Source organism: Urocitellus parryii, chromosome 1 (genome assembly GCF_045843805.1).
Source record: "Urocitellus parryii isolate mUroPar1 chromosome 1, mUroPar1.hap1, whole genome shotgun sequence".
Taxonomy (NCBI): domain Eukaryota; kingdom Metazoa; phylum Chordata; class Mammalia; order Rodentia; family Sciuridae; genus Urocitellus; species Urocitellus parryii.
In genome coordinates this window covers 228,835,254-228,863,087 of record NC_135531.1, presented here as the reverse complement: position 1 = coordinate 228,863,087, position 27,834 = coordinate 228,835,254, and the positions used below count along the sequence as shown (strand labels likewise).

Sequence of the window (27,834 nt, the reverse complement as noted above, 5' to 3'; positions counted from 1 at the left end):
TAGATGTAGATAAAAATTATTAGGACATATGGCATCATATGAACTTTTGAACTGCCAATTGCCCATGTATCCTAAAGGACTAGAGGCATTTACAAATTCAACTCTACCTACGGAGATAAAGATGCTGCATGGACCAGCAAATAAGGTGTCCCTGGGGAATTGTATTTTCCAGTCAATGCAATCTAGCATGTTCTCCTTGACCAATTTTTATGCAGGGGAGGAGTAAAATCATTGGGAGATGGAATATTAATGGCTCAGATGATTTTTAGCCAAAACAAAGTTTGAATATGTGTGATAATAACAGAAAAACAGCCCACTTTCTCCAAGACCCTGCACACACAGTGTGAAGTGGCACAAGGCCACATGGTCTTCGTCACGTGCAGAACATGTCTCTGGGTGTGGGAGATGCAATCAGATTCGGTTCCAATGAAAGCATGTGTGTAAAACACAAATCCACATCAAAGTAGCTCCATCTCTTGAGTCCATACATAGGGTTGGAAGGAACTGCAAGTCTTAAAGCATATACAAGCATTCAGGAAGATGAACTATTAACTTTATCTACTTAGGCACTTTAATCTTTTGCATCTTAAATGCAATTGGGTCTTTGGAACTGGGAAATTGCTAATCAGCATGTTGGGTAAATGTTTCTATTTTAAAATGTGCACATTTAGAAAATCACAGCTGGCCATAAAGTACATATTTATGTTTGTGATTTAATATATCACAAACTTTATATTTTATTTCACTTAGCGTCACAAAGAGACCATATCATTTTTTTTGTGAAAGCATTATGTAACTTCTACAACAACGTTATGACTCAAAACACATATATGGTAATAAATCAGATATGTATATAATGCCTGTTTTTCAAATTTGAAATGCCTTTTAATAAAAAATTTTAAGGATTAAATCCATCTCTTACATTGTTCTAAGGCATTTAAAGATTCAATTGAAAAATTCCTATTCATTCATCAGGAAAAATCTGCATAGAATTACAGTGATTGTCTTTTGAAACACTGTACCCTTGCATCAAAGGAAACATATTGTGACTAAGGGCACATCAACAGCACAGCTGAGTGTTAACCCTTTCCTCACCAGCGTGCACATTGTTCACACCTAATAAAAATAGCTGCACAGAATGAGGAAATGGCCATGGCATCCTGCAATAAGCGTTCAGGAACGTGCCTTGGAACAACTGAGGTAGCTGCAGGAGGAGAAAGACAAAAACAGGATGTTAGAATTTTTGCAGCACTGGTGGTGGCTTTGAGAGCTCTCTGGCTACGTCATCATTTGTGAAATTTGCTTTTTAAAAAAGGTTGTCCCTAGAGAATTCCTTTCAGATATTTAAATCTAAATGGTTGTGAGGAAGACCACCTGAAAACAGCTCAGTTTTGTAAGGCCTCTTAGAAATTTATGGCTCCTAATGCCAGCCTTCCTGACCACGAGGCCGCACACCACCAGCTCGAGCCTTTGTCATCATGGGAAAATATTTGTATTTGTCAGAGGAAGGTTAGTTCCAAAGAACCATAACTAAAAGGAGTACTAGATCTTATTGTGTTGTTATTAACAAACAAGCCATGGCAGAGACTGTCCATATGAGCAGGCTGAAAGACCTAAACTAGTAAGAATCCCACACTGGAAAATGACTGAAAAATTAGAAATCTGTTCAGTGTAACCCAGACATTGTTCAAAATACATACAAACACACTGATGCAATTTTTTAAAATTAAGAAAATAACTATAGAGACATGGGCGTTACCTATATAATATTAATGTCAAGTGATAGCAACAGTGAAAATTTTCTTGAAAAGTAGAAAATGCCAAGCAAATGAAAAATGATATTTCACTAATGTTCTTTTTGGGTGAGCTGGACAAAAGATAACTGGATTCATCATATAAATATTCCCATTGCTAGGAAGTAAGAAAAGATGTCTTTCAATAAAGGATGCAAAATCAAGGGCATCTGGGCATGGTGGCATAAGCCTGTACTCCTAGCTACTCAGGAGTATGAAGCAGGAGGATCATGTGAACTCAAAAGTTCAAGGCCAGCCTGGGCAACAAAGTAAGACCCCCCAGCTCCAGAAAGAAAAACAAAACAAAAGAAAAACATGGCAAAGGGTTATAGAAGAGAATTAGAAGTGAAAACTTGGGGGGCAGAGGAATGAAGAAATTCTCTTAAAGGGGATCATCAGATCATAGACATAGAAAAAAGACAGTTATTGGGAAGATAGGGAGAAAAGTTTACAAAACCCATACACTAATTAGCTAGAAATTTGAAACATAGATAATAAATATTACTATGCAAATTTCCATATATTCAAACATTAATTTATATATGTGATATGCTACATGGAATATATATTACCATTTTGTGCTAACAAAATGTATTTTTCCAACAAAATGTCTTCTAAAGCATATCTTAGGTACATATAAATGTAGTGTATTTTGTCTCTATTGAGAATATTTTATAGATCCCAGAGAACTTAATATAATTAAATTCGTATAGCTTATGTTTTCAAAAATTATACTCATGTTTTGAAAGTTTAAAGAGCAGTAATTACTCCAGTAATATTACAGAGAGGAGAGTAGAAAGAACTGAGAGGTAATGTAAAATCACAGTGGCAAAATGTGTCACAGTCCAGCAACCAATCAGAGTAAAACACATTTATAAGCTCAGCAGGTCAGAACATAATAAAGCTGATAAGAGTACAAAGATTTTAAAATTATTAGAAAACATAAATGATACATAAATCATTGAGGTAGGATCCATCAGGATTTCCTGGTATTTTGCTGTAGAAAAATGAGTGAAATTGAATGGAAGTCTTCAAATACATTTACTTGCATTCCTTTTTGGATAGATTTATAGTATCCATACAAAAGTTTAGATCATCGGTGTAGTTGACTTACACTGTAGTTGACTTATATTGCTGATCTAAATTTTTGAAACATGTTATGGGTCAAATGAAAAGCTGTATTTAAAACCAATATTTTGTAAGGAAATGTTAGTTGAAACTTAGCCACTTCACGGGGCTCATCTATTAAAATGTGTATTGTAATGTAGGCGACTTAGAATAGCTTCTGAAGTCCAGTGAACACATATGGATTCCATCTCAGTTCAACCACCTTACTGGCATTGACCTTAAGGCAATTTCATGCTTTAATCTTTCTCAGTTTTAGGGTCCTCTAATATGTCTATACTGTAATATCTACTATTATAGTTTTGTGTGGACCCAGATGAGAAACCACAGAAAGTGCTGCAGGCAGGGCTTTGTACCCGCTAAATAAAAGGGCAGTTCCTCAAACATTCATTTTAGGTCAATACTTCAGAACTCACAAAGGAAGGACCCTGAGGTATTCCCAAACCTTCTGAAATTCTCCACGCTTTTAGGTGTTCTGGGCTTCTGTCACCTTCCAGGAAAACCACACCTAACATATGCCAGCTATCTGAATAAGTGAGGGCATCCCACCAGAATATCTCCTTTAAATTAACATCAGCTTTATCTTTGACATCTATCCTGAATCTTGTTTCTATACCTTATTCTGGCAGAGACCCTAGAATTTAAAATGACCAGGAAGACGCAGAGAATAATGCTTTGAAATTCAATAGCTGTTAAATTGGAGTGTGTGGGAGCTTACATCAAGTTCCTCCCTTCATAAGCAACCTGCTAATTCCTAATTGTCCATGGTATTATTCCCATTTGCTTTCCATAGGAGGGCTAATTTCCTTCATGGTATGCTTTCACACACCCCAACCAGCCAGAGAAGTAGGTGCTAAATGAACTCTGGAGGGTGCACACAGACGGTTTCTTCTCATTGGATTGCTGATATCGAATACCCACGTTGCACTTCTCAAATAAGCCTGCAGAGCAGTACACTCCACTATCTATAAGCTTTCTGAATAAAGAACATATATCTTTGAAAGTAGATACAACAATATGCCGGGGGCTGTAGAAATGCTTTCCATATAACATTTCATCCCATTCTTGCAAGGCTAAGGGAGTTACTATAGCCTTTCAGAGATGAGGAAACAAGCTCAGCCTTACCAAACACTAAGTAGTGGGGCATCTGAGTTCACAGAACTAGAGCTCACGCCACTATACTACTGTGTCTCAGAAATTCAAAAATGGCAGATGAATAGGTATCTAATACAGAGGGGTTTTAGTTTCTTTTGAGTAGAATTTCTACATCAAATTATCAATTAAAGAGAGACTATTTCCTCATTCCAGCTGCCAGCTCATTTCTACTCTCCTGCAAAATGGGTCAAAATCATCCTGTTGACCATCAATGCCTAAACAAGTGACTTGTCTTCTCTTACATGAGTCCCACTATTTTACTTATCAAGCGAACTCTATGAACTGATGCATTGTTTTCAACTTCAGCATTTTCCCTTCCAATCGTATTTCTGGGTACCTTTCAACTTCAGCAACATTCCCCATACTAACAAGATTTCCTGGTGTTAAAAAAATTTTGGACTTCAGAACGTGGGCAAGCCCAGGATCCCCAGCACAAATCAATATTCAGCATTACAGAAATGCAGGAGTGAGCCAATAGAATTAGCAGAGTAATTTACTGTGCCTCAGCTGCAGCTGGCAGGGACTGCAGAGGGACGCAAGCAGATGTTTGTTTGTTAATGGTGACTTTCTCAGTAGTCAGAGCCCAACACTCCATCCCTCCATTAGCAGCTCTGTCCAGCTTAATAAAAAAGGATAAGGGATATTTTGGTTTTGTTCAGTTGGTAATGCTAATTGAGTTCTTTTTCTACCATTCATTGCAACATCCCATGTTTTTCATGATTATAATAGAGAATAATATTACATGACATTTTAGATGTGTTATAGTGGAAAGGGAAAAGAATTTTACTCAATTACATCAGAAATTGTTATTGGAGTCAAAATTTCATGTGTGTGTGTGTGTGTGTGTGTGTGTGTGTGTGTGTGCATGTTTTTTATGCCAATATATCTCACCACAAACTTGGTAGAAAATGAAATGGCAGCAAGAGATACTTGAAAGAATATGCAAGTTTTTCTTTGTTATAGCAATTGGCAATTCTCTCTCTCTCTTTCTCTCTCTCTTCTCTCTTCTCTCTCTAAAAAAAATAAATTGAATAGACTTGTAGCAAGACATAGAGTCAAGGAAAACAGTTTTCTCTGGACTAATTTCTTACCCTCCTTATACATGGAACCTTCTGGGAGAAAAACAAAGACTTCAAGGGTAAGGATGCCCTCTTTGAAGAGGCCACTGCCCAGATAGTATACTATGAACCCATTGTAAGGCTTGACATCTCCTTTGGTTTGTTTCCTCATCTGGATCTTATCTGTGACCTGGGTTTTCTTTTGTATCACAAAGTATTTATCCAAGATGTATTTTCTGAAGGTTACTATGGCCGGTTTCTGAGCCAGATTTATGAGGGAGACAATTTCCTATAAACCATACAGGAACATTGGCATAGACTAGGTAATGGAGTCAGGAAGGGTGTTTAAAACATGAAAAGATGAAACAGTTTCCTCAAGAGTACTAGTTCAACTTCAAATCTTAGTGGAACTTAGAAGTATGGAAGGAAAGCCTTTGAGGTAGAGGGAATGGCTCACCAAGGGCACAGAGGTGGTAAAGAATAAGATTGTTTATGCTCAGGGAATCAAGATGAGTCATTTTGGCTGGATGTCAGTGGGGAAGTAGTCAAAAATTGGCCTGGAAAAGAAAAGATTCTGCAGCTTGGAACACTTTAAGTATTGGAGGATTATGAACTCAGTATTATCTGCCTCCAAGGTCTACTTCTACTCTAGAGGTTTACCATCCATGTTCTGAAGATTTCTAGAGATCCTCACAAGCCTGAGGTTAATTTGGAGGTGCATGATGGAAGTCCCTGGGCTCAACCTGAAGTCATCTTGGCTTCAACCTGACTTAAGAATTTTTTTGATGAAGGAGTTTTCCTTCTAGCAAAATTAGTAGTTCTACTCCACCTCAGAAGAGAAGGGGCTTTCAGACATGCCGAATCTGGGGAGTAAATAGGACAAGCAGAGGTATCCAAGTGCTAATATGAAGAATTGATCTTGGGATGAAGATACAGGTTCAGCAGCATGTGTGTAGAAGAAATCAATGAAAGGGGCTACCTACTTCTGTGTGGGTATTAGCTTTCCGGTATCAGTAACTTCATTCTAGTATGTCTAACATCAGTAGTTAAATTCCACTGGCATGTGTAGAAAGGCTAAAAGTTTCTAATTGCTCTGCAATGCTGGATGTCCACCCACCTCTGTACCCACCAGTTGTGTCCACTATTAAAGCACTTGTGTTTATTCTCGAGCCAGTTGTTGCAAGCTTCATTTGGTTTTGTGATTCATAATTTTATTGGATAATATATAAGCCAGTGTAATATGAATGCAAAAGGAAGTAAAGTTGTTGTTTCCATGAAAAATAAGTAGAATTGTTTGGAAAGACTAAGTCAAATCATTTGCCTTCCAATAAGGTGGGAATGAGACAGTGGTGGCGTATTAGAAGAAAATATACAAACTGGGCAGGTTTGGGCTTCAAGTTGTTTTCCAAGTGTCTTTAAATTCCTACAATTCAAAGAAATGGAAACTAGAAGCTGTAAGCGATAATTTTAAGAATGCAGTATATACAAGAACAGTGATATAGATTCTCAGCCTCAGATGTTGGCCCTATCTCAAAAGAGTGGGAGATTAATATATATGATGATTAATATTTACTTGTAAGTTTTAAGTGAAAAGAAAATGTTACATGGATTTGTCTGTATTGCTTTTTATGAGACTTCACTGTAAATGACATCTTTGTTAAGCTATAGCCACTTGTTCTGACCAAAAGAAGTGATAATGTGCCTACCATGTATCTCCAGTCCATGAACAGAAAAGGAATTCTTACCACTAGGAACAGAAATCAATCACTTTGGTCAAACCAACTAGAAAAATGTGGCAAGAAACAAAATGATTGTTGAACTTGGATAAAGTTTCCCAGAACTCATAAGTACAGAAGAGGGGAGAAGAGAGAGAGAGGGTTGAAATTCTGAATGAGTTGACTGTAATTTCCTTTGTAAAATCATGTGGGAAGAACTAACTCTCTTCTTCCTACAAACACATGTACATTCAGTTATTACTAATACACACAATTCTGCCAGTCCCTGTGATGACATTAAATAAGGTTTCCAGCTCCCAGGGCAAGGACTACTGTGAAGGTGCTTTAACTGTGTGTCAAGGTCAGATTTTACTTTGCTGCCCTGGAGAAATATGAGGAGCTGGAGCAAGCAGAAGAGGCTGCCCTGCTCCCCAGCAGCTGCTGCATCGTGACCCGGAAGCCCTGAGTGCTTTGCATTCAGAGGCCTGCGTCTCTAATTGGCACTGCAGCCAGGACAGGCTCCTCCCTGAAAGAGAGAGAGAGAGAGAGAGAATTGTGTGTGTGTGTGTGTGTGTGTGTGTGTGTGTGAGTGTGTGTGCGAGGGCCCACGCTCACCTGCTTCTCTTCTCTTGTTGCCATGGGTTACAGAGCCCACAGCCTGATAGTAGGGCCAAGCACTCAGGCTGGAAATAACAGTGTCAGCCTCTGAAAACAAGAATTAGAAATAGGGAGCAGGGAAACAATAGCAAAAGAACAAAAATCAGCATCCTGATGCAGCCTGACTGTGAGCCTGGAAGCCAGGCAGTCTAAAGGAGAGCAGCTCTTCATAAATCTAGCCCTCACCAGACAGGCTGTTCTAAACAGCGATGGGGAAGAAAGAATGAGAGCCATCTCCACCACTGCCGTGCCTCCACCCGCCTGGGCCTAAGGTGTGGGTGGATGAGCCAACTTGGAGAAGAATAAGCAAGTGTGTTAAGAGTTAAGTCAAGAGCTGGTGGGGAGCCCAGGGTCTGCACAGCATTGCAGTGTACCAGGCACTGAGGGGCTGGATGCCACCAACAGGAAAGAGGCTGTGACCTTGAGGAGGTCACCATTGAATTAAGGATTTTGAGTCTAAAAGTCAGCCTTGTTGTGCACCCTGCATCCACATACTCATTATTCTCTTCATTGGATGGACCATTAGTGAAAACAGTGTGTGAAAATATTTTGTATGAAATGTGTAGAAGTAGCAGAGTATTTTGCAGGTGAGAAAAACAGGTTCAGATCAGATAGGTCATCTACTTGGTGTGCATTTGTTTATTTTCTTTTGTTGCAGAGTGGAAAAGAGGAGAAAGGAAAACTCAAATGAAAGAGCTAATGTTTGCTGGTGTACATCTCAGATTGGACGGCCAGAGGTGAGAATCCCAGACGGAACTATCAAGAGAATTAATAACTAAGATGGCTGCTTTTCTGATGGGTCACACACTGCCTTTGGATGGGAGTATAAGGGCTGGCTTCCCCGGGCCTCATGGATGGCAGTATATTTGGAATCATATTTGAAAGGACACTGTTGTAGAGTATGTGTGGCCTATAAGCACCAATGCGAGCTTCCAAGAGCAATTTCTTCCTTCTTTGACCCCCAACAAATAAAAAGGTGAATGCCAGGTTCTTGCCTTGCATGTTGACCTTGACCATCTCCTCGCTGGATTTCACAAGACTATGTTCTGTGGTCACCATCTGTTATTGGCAGGAAAGGTTCCATTAGAGGTTGTGGCCTAAAGAAAATGAGTTTCTTGATGTCACTTACTGACTAGCTATCTGCTAGCTCCCTTTCCTCCTCTGTCTCCCACTTGCTAAACACATGGTAGCTGTTCTCCTTTTAACTCCCAGCAGAAATTCAAAAATTTCTGCTCACATTGAAACACATATGGGATGGTGTCACTTGTACACCTCAGGCGGCTTTTGTAAAACCTTACTCTTTATCCTACTCCAGTAGAACAGAAATGACAATCATGGCCACTTGCTTCCAGGACCCTCCTAGCGGAGACTAATGTCAGGGAGGGGTGAGCCTGTTTCCCTCACAGAGGTGTGGCAAGATTGTCAGCTCTCTTCTCCCCCCTGAGTTCCAAGGGCAGGACACAAGGAGGAGAGTTCAGGCCAAGTTTCTTAGAGGGCAATAAAATATTCCACATGTCTTTGTGAACCTCCATCAGGAAGCAGGAGGGAGCCCTGCATGCTGGAAACACACAGGGAGTTGTAGGCTGCACCTTGAAATGCAATCTGTCCCAGGAAACCCAAGAAACAGGTGTCCGGGGGCTCACATCCCATCAGACGTACCACAGCTATTCCAAATGCTTTAGAAAGGAGTTAACCTCTCTCTGCTAAAGAAATTAATCCAGAGCCTAAATCCTACTGTTGTTAATGGCTAGATGACCTTGAGATGGATCCCGCAGCAAAGTCCTTTGATCTCAGCTTCACCCTCTGGGGCTGCAGATTTCTCTCTGTAATCAAAGTCCAAAGATCTTTTTTCTTCCTTCAGGGGGTCCATGTGCACTCCATGAGTTTTTCAGACATCACACCCTGTCCCTCTCTACCTCACGTTCTCCCTGTCTTCCTTTCTCCATATCACACTTACATTTGTCTTTCACTTCTGACTCCCACTCAGAAATAATCATTTAGAGTGCCAGAATTCAAAGACACACCAACCAGAAATGCTCACAGAGCACCTGCCGAATACCAGTACAGGCCAGGGACGTAACTGCAAACATTGCTGATGGGCTCCCATCCTCATTTGTACCCCTTTGCACCCCTTTGAGGGTGCAGCATGTATGAGAAACTTACGGGAGTTGGATAAGCTGGAGTGCAGAGATGGAAGGAAAGGTAATAAAAGACAGTGTAAGAAGAGGCTGGCAGGAGCCAGGCCATGGAAGCCTGTCAATCTTTAAACCACATCAAGGAAATACACTATCCTTTGGGCAATGGGAGCCATTGAATGTTATAAACAGGAGGGAGGATAATCAGATGTGTATTATAAACAGATGGAACAAGATTGGAAGGGGCATGGGAAGATCAACAGGGGACTAGTAAGGGAGCAACTGAATAGAAGTAATCATGGCCTTGAGTACAGTAGTGGCCATGGGGACAAGGGAAACTGACCTGGATACTTATCTAGAAATTGAACTTAAGATCTGACAGCTATGTGGGCCTATGGATGAGTACAGCATGTGAGCTGCCTCCAGAGAACTCATTAATTATGGAGCAGGAGTGCAGTCACCTCAGATGTCTATCACTGGGCCTGCCCTGACCACAGCCCAGCTTAAAGGACAGGTCAAGAGGAGCTTGGGTTAAACAATGTAATCCTACTCCAATTGGTCACAGTTGATTAAACCAAGGGTAAGCACCTCACCCCAAGGCAGGCTGGCCACAGGCTGGCCGGCAACCAACAATGGGGCTTGGGCCACACCTGTACTCCAGACTCATTAAGTTTGCTCTCTTTAGGACAGGAACTATGAAAAATGCCAAGAGAGCAACATAGTTAGTAATGAGAGCTAAAGTTTAAAATGGATGATACAGAGAGAGGGTGGAGCAAACAGGAACACAGAGGGCCGAAACTGTAAGGAATAAGAGGTTATGTCAGCAATAGAAGCCAGCCCAAAGTCAGCATGGAGCAGGTGACAAAAATAAGCATATCAACCAACAGGGGGCAAGGAAGAGCACAGGTGATTTTTAGAACTATCTCTGGCTCTGAGCATTTTCTATTTCTAATGCTGTTCCACAGCATCTTTGCAAATAAATCGCTTGCATAGCTTGAGAGTCTATTCATTGCAACAAAAAAGCATAACCAAAATACTCACCTAATACTCAGCCCAGCATCACACGCTTATCTTTGCCCATCTGCTTGTGCCCACTGTGTTCGTGATGCCAGCTGCGCTAGATTCCTCATAAGGAATTCTGCCCCCTCTGATGACTTACTGAGAAATGCCTTTGGCCACACTCGGTAGGTACCTTAAAATCAGAAAGAATGTAAGGCCTCATTCCAGAGATTCTGTTCTATGGCAGAATTTTAAACCCATGACTTGTTTCAGTGGGTTGAAAATGTCTTTGAACGTGTGCACCCATCTCCAGAGCTATGATTAATTACTGGCTGTGCTGCTGGTTATGCCTGCAGCTCTCAGCAAGAAAATGAGTAAAAAGTATTTGAGTTTTTATGTTCTCTAGCAAGAAGCCTTTTTTAGAGGAAGGAAGGAAGGAAGGAAGGGAGGGAGGGAGGGAGAGAGGGAGGGAGGGAGGGAGGGAAGAAGGGAGGAGAGAGGTAGAGCTGGAAGTAATTTGTAACAAGGTTCCTACGTTTTTTAAGTGGCTCTGGACATTGTGTCATTGTCCTGAGCCACAACGCAGGCAGGTGAGGTGTGTTGCTTCTTCCCCACACACGAAGTTATCCTCATCACGCTCCGTGCACATTTCTGAATTAGTTCCAGCTAGTTAGTGTCACTGCAGGACAATTTAGACTGCCATTGTTTGAGTATTCAACATACTCTTCGATGATGGATTCCCAGAAAAGGCAAAATCCATTATTTACACACAGTAGGAAAATAAACCTTCTCCTCAGCCTAAGACATGAAGATCGAGAAAGCTTTTCATTTTAGACAGTTGGAAATTTCACATTCAAGTGGCTTTGTCAACTCCTTTAATCAATGTCCTTTGGAAAAACAAATTTAGCAATTCAGCTCCTGTGTTCGGTAGGGGTGAGATGTAACTAAGGATATTAGCTATCAATGGTTCATGGTCTGTTAGCCAGCACCAGCTTGCAATAAAGTACAGCTAAGCTAACTGACAGTTGTGCCTTGAGGTAACATCAAGCATCCCAGTTTAAAAAAAAAAAAAAAATCCCTCCAGATTTGAAAAATACAGGTAGGGCAGTTGGAAAAAAAAAATGGTTCTCTCCAGTTATAAGAAAAATACTTTTTCTGTTGGATCAAAGATGCTTCTATAGTACAGTCATGGTTTCCAAGCCACTATTGCAGGGACAGTGAGGGGAAGAGGATGTGAGCAAAGTGTCCATGTACCCTGTGGATCTGGGAACTGGGAAGGGAAGAACTGTGCCTCATAGCAAGAGCTCTGCCAGGCACCACCTGAGTGGCCAAGGAGATTTCAGGTTGGGTGGTCATTGTAACCGGACTGGGGAAAGAGCTATAAAAGTGTGTTTCCCAAACTATGTTTCTAGAAATAGATTTGATGCAACATAAAGGAGGTAGTGGTGCAAGGTCTAATTAACTGGGGAAAAAATGTGTTAAGTAAAGCTAAAGAGGTTTGTTTTTGTTTGTTGCAGGGCTCCTTGTTGCTTTTAATAGACTAATGAGTCTGTAGGAAGGGTATAGCTTACAGTCTTCTCAATTTCTTTTCAGCAGGGCTCTTGGGAACCTTCTGATGGAGCAGCTCACCTCCCAGGAGCCTGTGCCGTGGAAACACTTTTGGAGAGGTGCCGTCCAGTTCTCAGTTCTGGGCTTGCCCAGGAGGTCCTGCTCACTCTCTGTCTGCCTCTAGATACCCTGTGCAAGCTGTCGCTCATAATTGCCTTGAAGTTCTGAATTCTTTTCTGACTCTGTTCTGACACTGACTCTTTGACACTGACATTCCTCTCAGTTGTTCTAAGTACTGCACTAACTGCATCTCACCTCCCCTGGTTCCTAGCTTATGCGCCTGTTGTGTTCTTCTTCACTGCCTGGAACACAGTGGCCCTGGTTCTCCCAGGCACAAATCCTGGATCACAGTTCACTGAGCAATGCCCTGCTCAGTCCACCCCAGCTCCTCAGCAAGATTTGATTTTCCAGGGGTGGTAGCAAACACTCAGGCATGAACCTGCTTACCTCTGCCCCAAACTCCTGATGGAGAGTCCTTCTGAGCTGCCTCCACCTTCTCCAGAACTCTGAGATGTCCTGAGAGGCTTACAGACTACAAGATGATTCAGAGAAAGGGACAGGGGCAATGTTGCTCCCATCCCCCATATCTTCCCTTCCACAGTCTGTCGCCTTCTCCTCCAATTACAGTCCTGTCTTGTCTTGCATAGACAGGGTTAGCTTGGGGCACAGCAGTGCAGGAGGTGATGCTGTCTTTCCAACAAAAACTCATTCTATTTCTTATGCCCCATCCCCAGCCTCCTCCTTCTGAGTCTCTCCCCTCTCTCCCTCATCTCGCCACCACTGGGGACTTTTTCCCCAGCACAATTGCACTTATCTAACATCAGTCATTTATACATAAGTACAATTTAAAAATCAGGTTTTGCCTCTTTGGAGACTTTTTTAAAAAAATATTAGGGAATTAGGGAATGGAATGAGTGGCCTCAGGAAGTAGGTTAGAGAGTTATACTCCCTGCATGCTAGAAATCACAGAGTGCCTTTGCTGAATGCTGCCACATTGAATTGGAGAGCAAATGAGGGAGTCTCCAAGTTATTCTGTGCCTCTGGCTTGGCTTCCAGGTGGTAAAGTGGGAGTAAGCAGATCTCATACTTCAAAAAAAGTTCTACCTGGAGCTAACCATTTGGTATTGCAGTTATGCCTCTTACCAGCTGAATTTTCATTTCATTTTTATGTTTTTATTTCTTATACTACAAAATGGCATTATTATTATTATTTGACATTGCAATATGAAAGAAGACAAGAAAATGACCCAGGGCTCTTATGATCCTTTTTCTCTTTTAACATTGATGGTCTGTCATTGATGGAGCAGAGAGATGCTAGGAGGTATTGCAGGAGGCGCCAGGGTCCTCTGCCTAGCAAGACTGAGAACTGTGATGAGAATGGTGAATGCAAGAAAGGCAACCGGCCAGCTAAGAGAAAGGCACTGCTGGTTAGGGAATACTCGGTTTTCTCAAAGTTGTAAAAACTCTTTTGTTAACTAAGTTATAAGCCTCTTTGGACCACTTGGTCTGTGGCATTCACCAGAGCTGCCCACAAAAGATGCTCATGGGAAGTCACATGAGCAGTCTCCCTTAATTGGCTAGTGCATACATACTAAATGGTAGGAAAAAGGACTATTAGGTGTAGCACCATCTCCTTTCTGAGTCCAGTTCTAGGCACTTGATTCTCAGCATGAAACTTTCTTGGTATGGAAACAAAGTTGAATGTTAGGGAACTGGGATCCATCAGCCATCTTTGCATTTCAGATTCTCGGACACATCACCCCTTCTCAGAGCCTCCCTGGACCTCTCCACATGAAACTGCATTCTTTCTCTCTCTCTCTCTCTCTCTCTCTCTCTCTCTCTCTCTCTCTCTCTCTCTCACACACACACACACACACACACACACACCCTTCTAATTAATTAACTAATTAACTAAACTTCTTTTTTTTACTGTTTATTTCTGTGTCCTCTACTCACCCCACAAAATATACAGCCAAGAAGGCAGGGTTTTAAATATGTTTTGTTTCCTGCTATTTCCCCAATACCTCTCACACAGTGCCTGGCACACAATACATGCTCGATTAAAATACAGTGGCTGATGGAATGAATCGATTAAAATTGTTAACCCTCTGGAAAGGTACATTATCCTCTCTTACAACGTGGAATCTGTTGTTCTACCCTTATACACCCACATTTCACATATTTTAGAAATGTATTACTCCAAAAGTAAGGCATTCTCTATATTACTATTTAAAAGTCAGTACTAAATTTTGTTGGATAAAATAAATACTTCCAAGTCATTAAGATTATTTTATTTTATGTGTACCATAAATAACACATTTGAGGTTTTTTTCCCTTTTGGGGAGTGTACTGGGGATTGAATTCAGGGGTACTTGACCACTGAGCCACATCCCCAACCTTATTTTGTATTTTATTTAGATACAGGGTCTCACTGAGTTGCTTAGTGCCTTGTTTTTGCTGAGGCTGGATTTGAACTGGTGATACTCCTGCCTTGGCCTCCCAAGCTGCTGGGATTATAGGCCTGTGCCACCATGCCCAGCTCCATGTATTTTTGAGGTAGAATCTGACTACAAAGCTCAGAACTACAAAGCATTTTCCTATATTTTCAACATGATAAGTTTCCTGAAAGATGTCTAATAAAATTTCAATAAATAGCAAACTGAGGTGAAGGAATGTGATTCAATCAGGTCAAGTGGCTCTCTAAGATCACACAGCTGAAAGAAGACAAATTTAAATCAGAAAACAAGGATCACAATTTCCTCACCAGTAAGATTTCTGCTCACCAGAAATATCATATTAGAATGATACCATATTTTAGCACATTATTTACCAATAAATAATTTGCACTAAGTTTTCAAGATCTAGAGTGGTTTCCAGAGGGAAGTCTTGAGTGAAGACATGACGGGGCACGTTTACAAGAATCTCTAGCTCCTAAACCACCTGCTTGGAGATGGAAGCCCATTTTAAGTCCTATAGAACATTTCTAATGACATTTTTTTCCTAGTTGTCAATAGACCTTTATTTTATTCAATTATATGTGGTGATAAGAATCCAACCCAGTGCCTCACAGATGCTAGGCAAGTGCTCTACCTCTGAGCTACAACCACGGCTCTCTCTAATGGACTTTTATTGCTTCCTCAATAATTAAGAGTGACTTTTAGGAAATATTTTACCATTTACTTTAGAAAGATAGCACTGAAAGTGGCTTTGGTCATCATCTGCTGAAGCCCCTTATCTTTACACAGGAAATATAACACTCAAAGTTCACATTATAGCCCAAGCAAGTTAGTGGCAAAGGCTGTCTCTGACTCCCAGGTACCCTCTTTATTTTAATGAGGTGCTTGGACAGATGACAGCAATCATCAAATTGCCTTCTAGATTTTCTTACTGTAGAGTAACGACTTCAAATCACATGGGTATTTCAGGATAAGTTCATTTCCCAGCATGTTTTTGCTCTCCAGATTTTAAGGTATTTGAAGATCTAAAATGTCTAAGAAAAAATGAGAAACGTGGAATTAAAAAGATATGTCCAGTTCCCTCTCCATCCTTGTTAGAAGTGACTCTGGGTGAAGTCATTCTTCATGAACAGACAGCAGGGTCTCAGGACAAAACCTGACCTGGGACTGAAGGCTGCAGCTGAGCTGTGCACTTCATGGAACACCCCCCAGTCCTATCAACCTGCTCAGTGACCAATGTTTGTCGAACTGAATCTATCAGATTTTAAACCATTGTTGAAGTAAATTCTATCCCGTGTGCTAGAGGGAAAGACTCCAAATGAATCGACATTTTTCTTTGCTTAATTCTATCCTTTTAAATGAATGCAGCTGGAAACCATAAATAAATAGCACCTACTGCATAAACAATAACACAACACAGACCATAGAGTTCAATAAACGTGTGATGATGATGATGATGACGATGATGGCATCCACATCTTCTGCCTACCATAGACAAGATTTCTGGGTTTAACAATACAGTTTAATATTGTAAAGGAGTAGCATAAGGTCTCTTTGTAGTGATGGAAGAATTTTCTATTTTGTTCGTGGTGATGGCTCATGCTTCTACACGAGTGATAAAATTGCATGAAACTATATACACAAATGAGTGCAAGTAAAACAGGTGAAATCTAAATATAGTCCATGCATTGTGCCAATGCTGATTTTCTGGTCTGACTTTATACTACAGTTCTGCAAGATGTTACCACTGGGAGAAACCAGATGAAGAGTGTACAGGACTTCTTTGTACTATTATGCAACTTTTTGTGAATCTATAATTATTTTCAAATTAGAAGTTAAGAAATGATGCAAGGTTTTCCCTTTTTTGTAACTTTTAAGACATGTCATTAAAATGTAGATATTTTTAGACTTCCTCAGTTACTGAAAAAAATTCTTTAGATAAAATTCTGAACACTTCCTAGGGATTGCTCTTATTAAAATAGAAAGAACTCTTGCCAGTAAATGGGTATCAGAGTTAAAAACTGTTATGCAAATAGCTGATTTGTAGTATCACTCATTTTAAACTGTTACACTTTTAAACATATATTGTAGGTGCTAAAATTTAAGGTATTGACCAGCATATGGCAACTTTAAAAATTATAATAAAATAAAATAAAATTGGGCATTAAGAAAACTGAGCTTTAAGGTCTGTAGAAACTATAGAGAAAAAATTAAAAGCTCCAGTATGTGCTTAAGAAAAATATATGCACTTACCTTCTCTCCAAAATAATGTATGCTACGTTTACGAGGAAATTTTTCTGAGTCTGCATGCAAAGAAAGAAAGCTCAGTCTTTCATTCGCTTCTAGAGGAAATTTTATTTTCTGTAAAAAGCTAGTCAACTCAGAATGAAGGAACTAATTTATATTTGACCACTAGGTGTCACTGTTGGTGGTGGCGTGGGCGATGAGGAGGGGGAGGGGAAATAGAAAGCAATCTCAGGGATTTATTTATTTATTTATTATTGTGGCTTTGAGGTTTTTGTTTTTCTATTTTTTTAAAAAAATTATTATTGTAGTTTTTAGTCGTCAATGGACCTTTCTTTTATTTATTTATATGCAGTGCTGAGAATTGAATCCAGTGCCTCGCACATGCTAGGCAAGCGCTCTACCACTGAGCAATCACCTCAACCTCTATTTTTTTTTAACACAAAATTCTCACATGACTGCATTTCTCCTTCTTTGCATTCAGAGGGACAACGTGGAAAGTAAATAGATAAATATGAAGGTACAGCTTTTGGAGATTCCGAACCCACCAACCATCAGAACACCTTAGGAAATGGGAAGTACGGAATACAGTGGAACTGTAATATCCCACAAAAATGGACTTTATTAAAGACAAGTCCATTTTAATAATTCCCTAGTCACTAGCAGGAAAGCAGAAAACGTCAATTACATCGCCTTCAGAGAGGAAAGCATTCCTCAGCCACGTCTGCTTCGTGCTGAAGAAATTAGATGAATAATTTATATTACAAAGCAGACTGAGGGGTCAGCTTGTGTGTGAAGGGATTTGAGTAAGGGCACGTGGGAAACGTCATCCACGAGGCTGCAAACGGATCCCAAAGAGAAGAGTCCCGGCAAGTTGCATAGGGTCTCCCCGCGCCCCCCCAGCAACTCTCCGTGAAGCCCAACTTCATCCTGGACTTGGCTATGAGAAACGGGAACTTTTTCAAAGCCCATGTACAATCAAACAATGAAAAAGCGATTTTCCGGGTGTTGTTCTTGGCACGATCTGCCAGGAGAGCAAGATGGGCGGCGGCTGCCTGGCCTGGGGAAGGGGAGCGTGCACACCTTGAGCAGCAGCGCCGGGGCGGGCCGCCCGCCTGGCGGGGAGGGGCTGGGAGGGCGCCCCGGCGTCCCGGGATCCGCGGCGGGCGGGGCGGGTTGGCAGAGCCCTGCAAAGGAGGACGCCGCGTGCCAGTGCTATTTCCAGCAGGCGTCTCTAGCTGGAGCTGTTATTCTTTCACTTTCTTAAGGGGGAAAAAAAAAGTTCTAAGAAAGCCAAAGAGCTGTAGTGGAAGGAAGTTTGAAGGAGAAAGTCCAAACCAGGGATTGACACCCCCCACCCCCATGAGTACCTAGAGGAGAAGCTTTTTAAACGGAGGGAGAAGTTGAACTAAATTACCCCCAATTTTTATATCTGAAGATATTTCCTTGTTCATTATGGTATAAACTACAGCATCAAATGATCGTTTCTATGCTGTGTTTTAGACATTCCTTAGAGCAGGATTAACCCATTTACTAGAGGCAAGTTGGTGGAATAATAATTTTTTTAAAAAATGAAAAAACAATTGAGGGTTGGGGGAAGGGGAGTAACTAATATGGAGTATTATTCTCAGGTATTATTCTCAGCATGTTAACCCATTTGATCCTCAAACTACCCAACCAACTAAGAACTATTTTTATTCCTATTATAGAGGAGGAAAATGAGTCAGAGAGGTCAAATAACCAGTCCAAGGTCACAAAGGCTGAAAAAGAAGCATTCTACCCTCAGCAACAAAACCTGGACCAAGACTCAGCGCTCTGACCTGGTCACTCAGCTCTCCTTGTGACAGTTTAGGCCACCTTGTATCTTGTGAAATGGCTTCCCAGTTCAGATGCTAACCACCAAGATCCACAAAATGTTTGCACATGGGGACTGGTCTACCTGCTACATTCTGGCAAAGTACTACATTCTGCAAACCAAAAGATGGAATGTAACCAAGTATGAGAGGTGTGGGTCCTTGACAGCCATGCCTCTGTGACTGACAGTCCAACCACTAGTTTAGTCAAACCTTGGAGACATCCCTATGGACCATCTTCTGCTCATATTTCTGCATTATCTCTGATCAGAATCAACTGGCTATATGAGACTATCTGTCAAACTCTCATTGTGATTTACATATTAACTTCCAGAAAACACTTTTCTGGAAGTGATGGTACTTGGTATGAACACATATTTTCCAGAAGGTCTTTTTTTTTTTTTTTTTTTTTTTTGCCCAGGACACAAACATACACTAAAATTTTGCCAAAATAAGTTCAAGCTAATGACGTAAACATATTAGAAATAGCTGAAGCTACATAAAATGCTTTTGGGGCACTGATTCGGGGGGGGGGGGGGGGGGAACCCAAATGTGCTCCCTAATAACCCTAGTAGCTATACTGATTCTAATGGATAGTTTTCTAGTCCGGCCATGGTATTGCAATTTGTCATCAATGGATGTAAGGAGGCCAGGTTCCTTAGTTGGAATGAAGCCACGATTAGTGGATAGCTGAAAAAATAACCAAACAACAAAAACAGCGCCAGGCACAGTGGCTCATACCTGTAATCCCAGATACTCAGGAGGCTGAGGCAGGAGGATCCAGAGTTTTACTTAGTGAGATCTTGTCTCAGAAAAACAAAACATAAATAAACCTGGAGAAAGAGTCCCAGGAAATAAATTCAGAGGAAGTTTTTTTTTTTTTTCCCCTGGGGGAAAAATAAGTACCAGAGCATAGTCAAAAAGTTCTTGTGGAGATTCTTATTGTTCTACTTTCAGTATAGACACTAAACATGAACAATGGGAGGATCAACCAGATTTCTCATTCTTGTTGTACTGCCAATAGGCTGGGGTTATTTCACTGCCAATGATTTTCCTAGTTGTATTATTTAGGGTTCTCCAAAGAACTAGAACCAATAAAATTACATACACATACATGTAAATAATGGGAACTGGCTTGCATGATTATAGAGGACTATCTCTGGTATTAACAAAAAGGGAGAAGACTAGCAGAGGAGAAAATCAGGAGATGAGAATCTCTGTTTGGAATTGCTGCTGAACTGTTTCTGGGTATGAGCTAATCTTGAGGCTGTGTATGAGACTATTCACTGAGAGGAGATTTGGGATGTATAAGCATCAGATTCAGTAGGAGATAAGGGTAGAATAACAAAACCACCCAGACCAGTACATTTCCAGACAGACTCCTTGAGTGTAGGCTAGAGCAGGCTTGGGCTGGGATCCTCCTGCAAATCAACTTCCAAGAGCAATATCCATAACTGGACAGGCTTTGGGGGAGGGTTGGGAAAGGAGAGTTTGTAAATTCATCCCACAAAAGGGCTTGACCACATATGAGCTGATCTAATCTGAGCCAAATAGGCTTCAAGAAACCTAAAGGAGGTAACAAGTATACTCCATTTTCTCCAAATCCCTGGACTCAAGGGAGTTCAAGTTGGATTAAGCTCCCTTTGTTCTCTCCTTGCAGACATAGTGCTACCATCACAGTGATCAGTCAGACCTAGATCTGAGGGATTCCCCTGCCAAAATTCTTGATGAGACCCTTCCTTAGTCTTCTAAAGGGTCTGGTATTAAGACATGTGTTGCAAATTTGAGAAATGTAACACTTTGTTAACTATTATACTTAACCTTAACAGTTATAGACCTACAGTTATTGCAAGTTGGTTTCCTTCCAATATCCATTCTTTCTTCCCTCCATAGTTATGGGAACACAATTTTTGTGAGAGTTGATGGCAACTTGGACTAGCATTGTGATGGTGTAGATGAAGAGATGTGGTGGGCAGAAGAACTACTAAGAGGTAAGTCCAGGAGGGGTTGGTAATCGATGGATATGAGCAATGGGGAGAAAAGGGATCTAAGATGACCCCTAAGTGTCTGGCTTGCAAAAGAGAGCAATTGAGTCTACTACCAGAGAGAGAGAGAAAGACAGACCGACCAGGTCTTGGAGTCATGAGTCCCATTTTGGATGAGAAACCGATCTGGAAGAGGCAGCTGGATATACAAGTCTGGGGTTGAAAAGAGAGAAATAATAGTTTGTCAGTTGTCTGAGTATAGGAAAGAAGGATCATCTACGGAAAGGTTACTGAGGGAAATGGTGAAAGGGCCCTCTCAAAGGCTGGTAATTCTTGACCAGGCAGTGAAGGATGATCTTTTCTGAAAGGAACTGAATAGAAGAGGTAAAAAGATGAAGGAGTGATGTCATGGCAAACTCAGGAAGAAAGCATTTCAAGTAAAAGGGACTGGCTTGTGGCACACAATACTTCTGAGTTTAAGTAAGATTAAGACTGAAAAATAGCCTCTGAATATAGCCATTGGAGGCCACTCGTGACCCTGGGGAAAACCGTTTCCAGTAGTGAGAGAAGACAAATGAGACCAGGTGGGAGAGTGACTGGCATGTAAGAAATAGAGCCAGAGATGCCTTCTTTTCCTTGCCAGCTTCTCTTCCCCACTCATAATTATTCATTAGTAGATGTCGGAAACTCCTCCTGGGGGCTGAGGCTCGTAGCTCAGTGATAGAGGGCTCACCTCGCATGCACAGGCCCTTCCCAGTGAAGTCTTTTATAAGAAGGTCCCTGTCACCATGAAGAGTAACACCTGGGGTATTTTTGTCAATTCTTCAGTGTTATTTGAAGGTGATGTTCGGTTTTGATGGAATGAGAGTGAGAGTTGTTTTTATGGCAGCTGAGGTAGATGTAGATATTGGTTTGTTCACTCTCTTTCTCACAATCCCTTAAAGTTGAACAAGGTTAAGAGAGCAGCCCATTGCCCTAGAGGTGATGGACACTTTGACTGGGGTTGGTGCCCGGCAATCTTTCCCATCTGTATCCATCCAACCTGTGGAAATTTCCAGTTGTGGGTAGCAAGTTAATAAGGAGTTAAATAATGGGATCTCGACTCTGTGGGCTGTCATCAGAAGGAGAGGGGCTGTAAAGAAGGACAAAGCAAGGAAGCATTCTTTCTCCCAAGGTTAGCAACACAAACCTGTTCAGAATATATTTTTTGAAGTTCAGATTGGAGGCAGGTAGTAAGGATGGGGGTGGCTAGCTGGGTGAATGGAATGTATCTACAAAGGAGATAGTTGTGAAGAAAAAGTTTTCAAATGAGAATTCTGTAGTTTGGCACAGATTAAACAGGATATTTATAGCTAAGGGGAATGGAATACTTTGAAATGGCTTAGAGATCAGAGGGACAGAAACAAAGACTGAGAAAACAACATTTTTTTCCCAAACTCCCATGGCTGTTAATGCCAACTTGGCCTGAACACATCTAGTGGCAAAACCTAATTCAAAAAGATGACAATGATCCAACTTTAAGGTGAATATACATACATTTCACTGAAGAAATATCAATGTGTTTGACTATGAAGTGTTGTCCATCCCTCACTGGGGTGTTGAATACCAGAATAAAGAAAGCACCAAATCATTATTACAAAACAGACAATTCTGAACTTGGAAGCACTTCAGGAAACATATTCCCAAGAAACTGCATTGGGGACCTGTAGTAGGAGGGGCCAGGAAGACTGCACACCTGAGAATATCAGGACCAACAACACAGAACCACTGGAGAGATCACAGCCTGGGCAAGGGGTCCACATATGGGGCTGCAGCCATATCAAGGGAGCCCTAGAATGGTTAACAGAATCCACCAGGGGCTGATCCTAACCCCATGTCTTTGTGAGAGGGGAGTCTAAAGGGCCTTGATGGTCTCTAGCCAGGAAGTTCATGTTCCCAAAAGTCTGCTCAGCATGCCAGGCACGACTCATTGCCTCATTTTATCCCTTACACCTGCCCTCTGAGAAGGGAAAATAAGGATCAGACCACAAGGTCAGTGACACCACTGGGATCAAGCCAGGTCTGTATGACTCCAAAGCTCATCCATTGCCCATTACACCATGCAGGTCTCCTGTTGAACATAAGTCAGCTGACTATTGGCTAAAGAGAGCAATTCTAGCAAATACTTGTCGAATGTAATCTTTACACAGGTACTTCTTTTAATTCTCAAAGCAATCAAACTAGTTTGATATGCTATGGTTCCCATTTTTCAGAAGGAGAAACTGAGGCTTAAAGAGGAGAGTAACTGGCTCAATGTCTTACGAGCTTAATAAGAGGTGGAGCTAGATTTCAAATCGACATTTGTTGGTTCTCAGAGCTGGCCTCAACATTCCATATGTCTTTCCCCCTCCTGAATACAATTTGCTGATGTTTTGCGTGATATTTAAACACATACACATGCATGTTTTCCTAGAGCCACATGATTTCCTAGAGGTAAGTGTCAATGGCCTTCTGGGATCCCTCTGATGGGTGAAAGGGTAAAGGTCATAATGACAACCACAGAAACCTGTTTATTATCAGGAGATAACACTGCCTGTCACTTTAAATGAGCCAGAGACTTCCAGACACTCCAGCAAGTCTCCCATTACACAGGAGAACAGCTTTGACATCAAAAGAGAAAGAGATATAGGCAAAGGCGGTGGGGGGGTGGGGGGGTGGGAGAGGCGTGCTTTTCTTTGGCTGTTGAAGATTGGTCAAGTGAGTCTAATGGCTTATTAATAAGAAGCAATTAATTGTGTAGCCAGCCCAGTAGTTCTAAGAAATGAAATCCCAAATCTGATACATGAAGGGCATCAGGGATTGAATAACTGTTAAAATGCAGTTTCTGGCACTGCTTTGCATCAATAAAGATGTAAAGAACAAAGGAATCTCGTGCAACTACTGTGCAATCAATAGACGTTTGAAATGCAAAGGCTGAGAAAGCGAAGAAGCATGGAACCTCCTCAAATGTTATTAACTGCTTTCCAGTGAGGAAAGGCATGGAATGGTGGAGACACAGAATTGGAAAGGAGCTTAACAGGTCCTGGGTCCCACAGCTTGCATCCCTTCCAGCATGGACAGCTAGTCTCTCATTTCCAGAGAATTACACAAGAGACTGTATTCCAGAGAAATAGGAGAATGTGCATTTCCTTGTTGCAGACATTGGACAGCTGGCCCACTGGGAGTAGTAAATCAGAGCTCAAAGCAATGAAATACAAAGAATTTCTGGACTCACCAGACCTGATCTGATGAACAAGACTGACAGCTGTCTGCATTCCAACTGAAATCATGAGAAATCAAAATTGCAGCCAAAAAAGGTCTGGACCCATTCTTTAATGGGAATTCTTATCATTCTAAAGCCAGAACTCATAAATTTAAGCCACTTAAATGAGGGATCCAGAAGCCACTTGGGGAATACCCTGGTCAATGTGGTAGTTGTGACAGCCTGTGCTTGTTGGCAGAAAATAATGACCACATGGGAAGGATGATCATGGTTTATAGCCATGAACTAAGAGAATTCTAATGCCAGACCAAAATTAAAATACACAGACACATCCACATATACACATTTGGAGACTGCAGAGGTATGATAGTCCTAGGAGAATAACGTGTGTTACAGTGCAAATTTATTGACTAAGCCCAAGATGTGTAAGATTGCCATGTTCAGAGAAGTGGTACCAGCAATGTCCCTGTATCCAAAATGTCCTCAGTTCCTATTACTAGAGCTAAGGGAAGATTCTTTATAAAGTGTTTGAAATATTTTGAGATCTCTGAACCCCTTGGGAACACTAGGCATAATAATGGAACAGATTTAATGATCTCTATATCATGCATTGCTGTTGCCTAGAAACATTCCCCAAAGATTAGTAGATGCTGTTTTTTGTCCATACTCTTACATTTCTGAGCTTTTTTACACTTGTCCATTTCATCAAAGAGAGGATATGTAAAATTTTTATCTGTGCAGACATTGTTTATTTTATGGGTGCTTTTCAGAGAATTGCTAAAGAATTCAGGGGACCCAGGGAGTCATTTCATGCATTTTCAGAGCATTTCTAAGAGGCTAAATACATTAGGTGGTAAGCGCAGTATTGCTGTATCAATACCATAACTGAGGGAGTAGAATCAAAGAATCAGGGCAGAGGCTAACATTTGTACTGATAATCCTTTCAGTTCAGTCTAAGAGGTTCTCTTTTTCTTTTTCTTTTCTTTTCTTTCTTTATTTTTTTTTAAATGAGACCTGAAGCTACAAAGGCCATTTGTAATGAGACTTTTCTTTAGTTACAAAATCATAGTCTAAATTAGTTGAACCCCATAAGCCATAAATATAAAACTGGCTGACTCAATCTAATTTTAATATGGCCAGGCATTGTTATATGTTTGAAATACACACAAATGATCAGGTTTTAGTTCTGTTTTAAACAAGTGATTGACAGGTATTAGTACATAGGTAGCCTAGTCTGAAAAGGCCCGTGACTCCATTTCACTGGGTGATACACCCAATTGGCCCCAGGAAAGGAACTGGTAGCTATCTCCGAGAAGGAATGAGGGCACAAGCATGACTGGCAGCTCACCCCTTCTGAGATCCAGCATATTCTCCCATCCCAGATAATAGAAAGACAGGCCCTGTTTTCTTGGGGAAACCCAGATAATAGGAGTCACTCATCAAAATGCACCATCCCCTGCCTGGATGGTGAAGCCCCCGCATTTGTTTTAGATTATACATTCTACCTTTTATTCTCTAGTGAGTCACAGGAGGGGAAAGCATGGCATTATAATGTGTCCTTGCCGTATCCTGTCTGTGAGTCTTCAGCCCTGGGTTAAGACTTGCTTATTTAAAAGAAGAAAACCCTGTTTAAAGTTCCACCTCTGGAACTAGAAAGTTAATCCTTGATTAGATAAATAGCAAGCTCTGAGTAACAATTAGAAACTAATCCCCAAATCCTACCAGATTATAAAGTCTTATGAACACACTGTGTCTCTTGGGGGTGTGTGGGGGGCACATGGAATGACAGACCTACTTACTTCCATTTGGCTTTTTGAGAAGGATCTAGAAAATTATAATGACTTTAAAGGTATTCATATTCTCTCTCTCTCTCTCTCTCTCTCTCTCTCTCTCTCTCTCTCTCTCTCTCTCTCTCTCTCTCTCTCTCTCCGTGTGTTACTCATTTTGTTTGATGTTTATGAGAAATCACAGGGAAGAGTCACTATTAATGAATATACATTGAGTGTCAAAGATGTGCTAAGGGAATTTTGAAGTACAGAAAGAAACATGATACTGTGAGCCAACAGATTAACACAGGCACATATTTTATTGTATGTATGCTATGATGTTTTATGCATTGAGCCTATGTTATAAATCAAGTAAATAAACAAATATACTTGGCACTAGCTCATGTGGATCTTTGGACTATTTAGACAATTACAAATGAGAATGATTTTTTTCCTTTTATATTTTATCAAACTTGTTAATTTTATGATGTGAAATGCTTGCTTTCCACCCAGTGTTTAGAGGTTAAAATTCTTTTAATGAATACAGAATAAATGAATTGTTAAAGTAGAAAAAAATATGAATTTGAAGTACAAAATACACTCTTTGCTTCCTACCCAATGTTATCCTGTGTTTATAACCAGTGAACACCTGAAGTCACACTATGAGCATGCTAGATTGGAGGAACAGTTAAAACCTGAACAATGGAAATTTTTCCTATTGATTCACAGAATAAAAATAACAGAAACCCTCTCTGATTTTTAAAAGTATGAGCTGAAGTACTGAAAAGATGAGAAACCACAATTGAAACTTCAGGAAGTGGAAAACATGAGACTGACAACCTCAAACCATAATCTTAAAAATGAGCCAAACACATACTCTGAGTTCTGGCCTGCTCAACTTTCCCTCTCTCTTCTTCAGGTAATCATACCTTTTTATTTCTGTGAGGAACGACCCTCCCATAATCTCAGGAAACACTATGAGGGACACTCCTGCACCTGAAGCAGTTATTTCCAACTTTTACCATCAGCATATTCCCTACCTGTGCTCACAGTGATTAGTGCAGAGGGAAGCACATGACCCACTCTGACTCTGATTATCAAGCCCAGAAGTTCTTGGTTGAGCTAAACAGGAATCCAGAAGGATACAAACCTGAAGTCGTTATGGACCATCATAAAAGGGGAACCATCAAAAGAGTAAGTGAAGAGTGAGACTGAGTACAGATGAATTTGAACTCCAGAATCCAGCCATGCCTCAAATCAAAATTTTGCATAGCTTTTAAAAAGTGTAGTATAATCTATTTTAAATCTTTCTTTTAAATTAATATCAGCTTAGAGGTAGGTTTTCTGTCCTTTATAACCAAGATGATCCTGAGTAGTATACTTCAAAAGAATGAATGTGAACCATAGTGGGACTTCGAATGTAAAATCTGAGTCTATTGTTCTGGTAGGCGACACAGAAGAACTCCCATCTGTGCCCCAGATGAGCTGAGACCCTTTACTTATTGAGTCTATGTGCCAAACACAGAGTCAGTCAGAGGCACAAGGGCACTAAAAAAGACCTCAATGGTGATGTTGGGAACATCTCCAGGCTGAGAGAATTTGACACGATTGAACTGAAGTATGAGATGACGCAGGTAAACTCTAGTTTATCTGCTACCAACAGCAAATGAAGACAGGAGAAAACATAAAATGGAGACCAGCTGGAGAACATGGTTTGGATTTGCAAAGTAACAGCACAGTCTGCACTGGGGGAGCAGGATGCATTGTAGAGCTTCCACGTCTGCAGACCAAGCACAGATTTTCAGGAAGCTCTGTCAGACAGATTTCCCTAGGTTGCCACCACCATCCCATCAAATTCCCTCTAACCCCTGTCTGATATGATTGACAGGTATTCAGAATTTTAGAGTAGCAGAGAGATGGACCTGTTTTCCTTTTTACCAATCAAATATTATTTTATAACAACGTGTTTGTGTGTGTGTGTGTGTGTGTGTGCGTGTGTGTGTAAGGATCCCTGGTACAGGGCCTTGCACATTTTAAGCAAGTA

General features: G+C 40.9%; 1 long non-coding RNA gene across 1 annotated transcript; it reads right to left on the bottom strand.

Annotated features, from left to right (window-relative positions):
* Positions 1-755: 755 nt before the first annotated feature.
* On the bottom strand, positions 756-12,809 carry LOC113194556 (uncharacterized). Its single transcript, XR_013343645.1, has 5 exons — positions 12,693-12,809; positions 10,680-10,830; positions 8,499-8,562; positions 7,462-7,551; positions 756-1,204 (listed from the first exon to the last, which is right to left on the bottom strand). It is a non-coding gene; the product is annotated as an uncharacterized LOC113194556 (long non-coding RNA).
* Between the last annotated feature and the right edge of the window lie 15,025 nt (positions 12,810-27,834).